The sequence below is a fragment of the Echeneis naucrates genome, chromosome 10 (genome assembly GCF_900963305.1).
Source record: "Echeneis naucrates chromosome 10, fEcheNa1.1, whole genome shotgun sequence".
In the NCBI taxonomy this organism is placed as follows: domain Eukaryota; kingdom Metazoa; phylum Chordata; class Actinopteri; order Carangiformes; family Echeneidae; genus Echeneis; species Echeneis naucrates.
Genome location: NC_042520.1, coordinates 2,140,879 through 2,147,730, shown reverse-complemented (window position 1 = coordinate 2,147,730; position 6,852 = coordinate 2,140,879).

Sequence of the window (6,852 nt, the reverse complement as noted above, 5' to 3'; positions counted from 1 at the left end):
CATCTCTTCTTCTCGAGAATCTGGAAAGTTTTCACACTTTTGAAACAGGAGGATTTCCAGCCCAGCGAGTGTTTGACTGACAGCAGTGGAAGAGCTGGACGAGCGCTGTGCCAAAATTTATTTCATCCAAAAATATTTATTTATTCGAGGCTGGCTTCAGGCTCTTAATCTCGACGGGTGTTCAGGGTTTCTTCTCAACTTCCTGAGTTTTAGGTGAACGGCTCAAAGGTGGATTAGACTAAACTGGGTTTCATGTACTTTAACGTACTTTTGGTTATTGGTGCAACATCATTTTAGGGATCATATTCCAAATGTAATTACATTTAGAAACAGTGGTACACGAGTTCGATGGTATTCAGCATCACAGCGTTTGGAAAATCTCCAACTGGAGCAGAATTGGTGCTTTTTCTTCTTTTCTTCAAGACGGCACAAACTTGTTTTAACTACACAAAGAAAACGCCATCACTAAACTGGTTGTATGAGAATTAGTGTGAATGGGAGAGATTGTCTTGCAGCACCGATGCAGGACTGCTCCATAAACACATGGAAGCTTCATATCTGTCATCTACACCCTTTAAATGTTCCCCCAACTCAAACTGTATAAATGACGCCAGTGGAGGAGAAATGAAAGTGATCAGTGAGGGGGGGCAGCTATATTCAGCTCCATATGCCAGCCCTCCCTCGCTGCCCCATAGTGATATAATAATAACCACGGATGCATAATGGGACTGTGTCGTCACCCGTGCGTGACGTGAGTCCCCCATGACGTCAGGCCATGTTGGGAGCTCAAAGGATTGCCGTATACGGTCGTGATGATCAGCAGAGCTTGTGCAGCTCTCGGCTCTGACGCAGGGACGACCCGTGACTGCAGAGAGAGGGAGAGGGAGAGGCAGAGCGGCAGCTGCAGTACACCCAGAGAGCCTGCAGGAAGGGAGAGCTTTATCCTCATTCCAGCAGGCATCGGGGGCAGTCGTGACTGCAGAGCTGCCAGCCTGCGAGCCACAGCAGGGAGAGAGAAGGATGCAGGACTATTTATAGACGACTATGCATGCGTCGGCTGCAGTTTCTAAGCAGAAGAAGTCACTTGACTAGTGTGCGTACTGTCCCAGAAATGCATCCTGGTCGACATTGCCATGGAAATGCAAAGTGTTGCTGAATAGTTTTCCCCTTTTTGTTCTACTCTGAAGAGTATTTAGCTTTCAGGCAGCGTCATCCAGTCGTGTTCTATAGTTTACAGTAAATTCTGCAAAAAAAATCCTCCAAAGATATTTGACATTTTCACATAATTCAAGATCCCTTTGAGGATTAAAGATAAAGAAGGTGGACGGATAGAGAGGCGTGGCTGACATGCAGCAGCGTGGGGGGGCAGAGGTCGCACTGACGCAGCCTGTTCTGCAGGTCCAAACAGGTTTTAGCTTCAGTTGATCGTTTGGCGTAAAATGTCAAAAATAATGAGCGTTCTTTTTTCTTCGGGGTTTCAAATAATAATGTCAAAGAGGAAACTTTTTTAAAGCTGTATATAAATCATTTTTCTTGGTGGGGGGGGGGGGGGGGGGGGTGATTGTAAGAAGCTGTGAAATAAATGCTGCGGTGGTTTTGACCTTTTGAAAAGACAACAGGATTTTAAGGTGAGAGAGATGACGTGATGTGACCTGCAGTTACCTCCAGCGTCGTGTCCAAATTCCTCCAGGAGCTTCTGATCAGATTATGATTTTCTGGATCTGAGGAAAAAAAAGCCACAGCAAGCAAAGTTAAACAATGAACAGCAACAAAGTGAACTTCAGTGGTTGTAGGTCTGTCTGCGTCACAAAAGGTCAGCATCCATTTAATGTAACACACAACGTGACCTTTGACCTGAACGCAGCCCTCCTAATGTCTAATGTTTGCTGGCTGACCTCATTTCTAAGATGATTTTTAATGCGGGGCTTATTTAAAGCTCGATTTGTTGGCTCTGAGGGAGTGGTCGCTCTTGATAGTGTGTAGAAATGAGCCATACCAAAAATATCATCGCGTGATGATGATGAGTAAGATGTTGTTTTGTTTTTTTTTTTAAACTCGCCGCTCTGAGCCGAGAGCCGGACAAATCAGATGTAGATGAATTACGCCTCTCTCAGCAAACAAATGAGGTTTCTGCTTCCTTCAGATGAGCAGAATATTTCTTCTTTTCCAAAAGCTGAAATCATTTCAGGCTCCCATGTTTCCCCAATCAGCTGTTCATCTTCATTCTTAAATCGAAGGGGTTGAGGGGGACTCATTTCTCAGCGAGCTGGGATTTGGCTCTCGGCAAACTGGTTGGAAGATTTCTGCGACTCTAGTGGTCCAATGTTTTTCAGCTGGATGCTGCCAAACAGCGTGCTTGTTTTAATATTATTGAAGTTGTTTTTGACGTGTTATGGCTGAAAGTGTTGGCTGAGACGGCAATGATGTAAAATTGATTTACGCTGCAGAATAAACAGAACATACGGTCGACATCGAGCAGACATCTGCTGCTCCATATTGTTGTTTTCTTCTTTTTACTTTTACAACTGGGAGCTCTACACAAACTAACGCCGCCTCTCGTCTCTGCTGTCAACTGGGCCAACATTCAGTGATGCCAAACATCGACACCATATGCAATCCTTTTCCTAAATATGTTTTTTTGGGTCGTTTTTCTCTCTCCTGGCTCGCTGACTCTCCTTTCACTGATTTTGCTTTGTAGCGCAGCGTAGACAAAGAAAACCTGTGACGTGAAACATGAATGCATATATTATTTTGCATTACATTAAATCAAGTCATTATGAAAAACACCAAGAATTAAATGTATACGTAGACACAGAATACAATGATTGTATATTAAAAAGAGTCTCCGAGCAGGGCTGGCTGGTGGTCACACGGTTAGAGCGCGTGCTAGTTCGATTCTGGGCCAAGACCTTTGCTGCTGTTTCCTGTTGGTCTCTCTGCCAATTACTGACTGAAATAAAATAATAAAAAGTCCAAAAAGAGCAATGAAAAATATAAAATCAAAGATCCAGCTGTGATGATATTACACACAGCGATATCTGGGCTGAACTGTTTGTTGGCCTGCATTTTTGGATATCGGCGAAGGCTTTTTAAGGACATAGTTGTCGTGTTTTGGATAAAATGTATTAAAATATGGATGAAGGACACAACCAGCTCCACGTTTGTGGTCTCTCACATCATGTGAGGCTGATTTTTTGAAATTAGAGAGCGGAGCGTAGAATAATGAAGCAAACTGACTCCAGCGCAGCGTGAGCGACTGGAGCGAATGAAGTTAGAAAGGTGACGGCGGGCGGTCGTGTCTTGTCTTGCTGTCCCCCGTCAGAGTGAGGCCAGAGACCGTGGGGGACGACACTGTGTGTGTTGTGAGTCTGTGCTGCACTGCAGAGCAGCTCTGTTTGCTGCAGTCACGACTGCCCCACAGAAACAACCAAACGGAGGACGGCAAGACAGGAAACGGCTGACAGGATGATTTCTAATCGTCTCCTTTCTCCTCTGGCTTTGAGCTGAACAATTAATCACCAAAGTAGGAAAAAAAAAAGAAAAGTTCATGCTTTTTGCAGATTGGCTGCATTAAGTCGAGGCATCTTCAACCACACGTGAATAATGTGAGTTTACACGGAGAGAGAGAGGAACTCATGAAGGCTTCGCCTCGTCCCCATCGTTACTGTTCATTCATTCATTTCATTTCATTTCATTCACTTTTATCCAAAGTGAGGCACGTGAGAAAAGTCCGACTGCAGGAGTGTGTGCTGGCATAACTATTAAGCAACAACTATTAAATAAGTGCAGATGATCATTTTAGAAAGTGTCCCTCTGGTTTTTTTGGCGAGGGGTGTGCTTTGAAAAGTCAAGTTCCTGAAGACAAAGAGAGACATTCCTGCTCCAGTAGGAGTCCGAAGCTTATTCCACCAGCCGGGGAGCAGACTCCAGAACAGCCAGACACCATCCACTGGAGGAACACAGGCATGAAGGAGCAAAGAGCAGAACCTGAAAGTGCTCTTCTGAAGGCCACACCCGCTGCTTCTGCGGACACATGGCTGAGACACATGACAGCAGCAGCTGCCGTTCGACTTTATTTCTTAAGATATTTATAGTACCGGTGATTTGGGAGAAGCTGAGCTTTGCAGAGCCTTGTAGATGCTCAGGTTTGTTGCTGGTCCAGCCATAAAAATCCACGAGCTGTTGGTGTATTCTCCGGAATAAGTCAAGCACAATTACAGTGATCGACAGGCCGCTCCTTTTTTTGGCTTTGCTGGACCGTGACCACGAACGGTAAACTGTCAGTAGATCGTCAAAACGGGGAGCTGCACTGTAATGGAGTTTCATCATCGGGGTCAAAGTGTGAAGCGGATAGAAGCTGGAGCTAAAACACAAACTCTCACAAACTGAGATTTTATATACGAGAACTGAACTGATTCAAGCCGCCCTAATCGGCAGTAAAATTCTTTATTGTTTTCAATAACCCGTTACTTGACATTAGCTGAGCAGCACCAAAGGATGAAAATGAGAAAAGTAGCTGGTGCAGAATGTGGAAATCTGAGAAATGATTACATCCATCAAGCTGCCAGAAACATAACTTCAGCGTGATGCTCCTGCTGCTGTGCGGCGGTTTTGTCATCTCACTGCCATCGAGCACAGTCAGAAAACTCAGGTAGTTCAGAACAAACACTGATTCGGCGGTCGGAAAGGGATACGGTTAAACTTTGGCTGCCTAATGTGGCAGAAAATCAACATGATGCACACCGCTGTGGCCCCGCAGGAGCCGAACGAAAGAGCGGAGCCGCTGTAACGGACTACAACATTAAACTTCTGCTCATAGTCAGACTGTTTACGTCAGGTCAAATTAAACAGACCAGGAAATTAGTGACAAAGAAGAAGCTGAACTGATTCTGTGTTTGGTACATTTATTATAATTTCTCCTTTTTCTGGGGGCGACATTAATGTGTGCGTTTTTGTGGCTGGTGCGGAGAGCAGCGCTCGTACAGTGATGTCCCATGTTCAGACATCATCAGTGCAGCCACTGACATGTGAATCACAGTCCAGCCAGGCAGAAAATTGCCAGCGGCTTCTTAATAAGCTGCTGTTCAACTGGGGGAAGACTGGAAACAGGGAGCGCCCATTAATGTGCGAGCGCACAACTCTGTGAGGCCGAACCGCACAACACGCAGCGTCCCACCCCTGAAACAGACGTTTGTTTTTACGTCTGCTCAGTGAGCGAGATTTTTTATGGACAAATATCCGTCGAAGCTCGTCAGGTTGTCTTCACGAAGACGTGCTGACGTATCTGAAGAACAGGCAGAGATGTGTTTAAGATAAAAGCTGGTCTTAGTGAGATGTCGGCGCTAAAACCTAAAGCCAAAGGAGACGTCCTGATTAACGCCTCGTCCGCTGCTTGTCTCTGCGATCTCAGCACCTCACGTCACCTGCGAACAAGATCCCAGGACGCTTGAACGGCTTCGCTCGGGGGACCAATCAGCTGTTTTCCATCAGAGGACCACGCTGCTTCATACTCGCCTTTAAATCCCCCTGGTGAAGGTCAGGTGAAGGTCACAGCCTGATGGAGACGACAACAACACCAGAGAATAGCTGAGGTTCCCAAACAGGAAGCTCTCCTGACCCGTGAGATTTGGATCTTACAGGTCAGGTTTGACTTAGTGTGGAGAACATGAACTCACCTGTCGCTCTGGTGATGGGAAGGCAGAAGGATGTTTTGAAAAAAGAGCAGCAGTCAGTAAAAGTTCTGGGTGATTGTATGGACTTATTCACATTTGTAGTTCGGAGTGGGCGGAGCTTGTCGTTACCTGATGTGAGTCACTCATGCACAGTTGAGTCCGCCATCTTGGACAGCTACACACGGCAACTCTGCTTACTGCAAGAAAGCAAAATGAGAAAGGAGAACTCAAAATTTGTTCTGAATAATTTATTATTATAATAATTATAATTATTTATTTATTTATTTTTTAGGAACAACTACAAAAAAAGACATTTTAGCTGAGCATGAAAAAATCTGGAACTTTATATTTCATTTCTAAAGTGAGCGAAAAGCAGTGAAGCTTAAAATAATCAGGAGAGTTCACAGAATGCTGTTCATTAGGATTTTATTTTTTAGAGGCAAATCAATGAATATATGTACTTTATACAGTATATGAGGAGCACATCTCTACAGTTTCATAATGTAAACAATCTCTGAAGAGAAATGTATTCAGTTTAAAAGGAAGCCATAGTCTTCTGTTTTAAACTATTTACATGAATTAAAATATAATTTATAACATCAGATACTTCCGCTTCTATGAAACTAGATTTTAACAATTCAAAAATACTGAAATGCCTTTGTCTCCACATTCTCAAGACATATGAAATCACACAAAACAAAGAAAGAAAGAAAAAAAACACCATTTAAAGACATCCAAACTAAGTGGCGTATAAATAAAAAAAAAGAGACGCAAAATAAAACCAACGTATGTAAAAATATAAAATCTCACTAGCAGTATTTACCTTTTTGTTTTTACCAAAAACTAAGTTAAAAAAAAGAAAAAAAAATTGTGAATTTGATAGTCATTAGATGTAAATAGACAACAAAATCAACAGTCATGAAAAACAACAAAAACAATATATGCCCTTATGTCAACATATTTTCTTCCATCAGAAAAAAAAAGTAAAATCAACAACAACAACAACAACAACAAAAAAAAAAGACACCCACTCACATTTAGCAGATTTTAGACAGTTTGCATTCCCTATTTAAGTGCCTGTTTGACATCACTGTTGCCATCAAGTGGGACAGTTTACTGATTCGTTTTGTGTATCGTACAACTGCTGATGCTGAAATGTGACAAGCTTCGACGGCTCAAA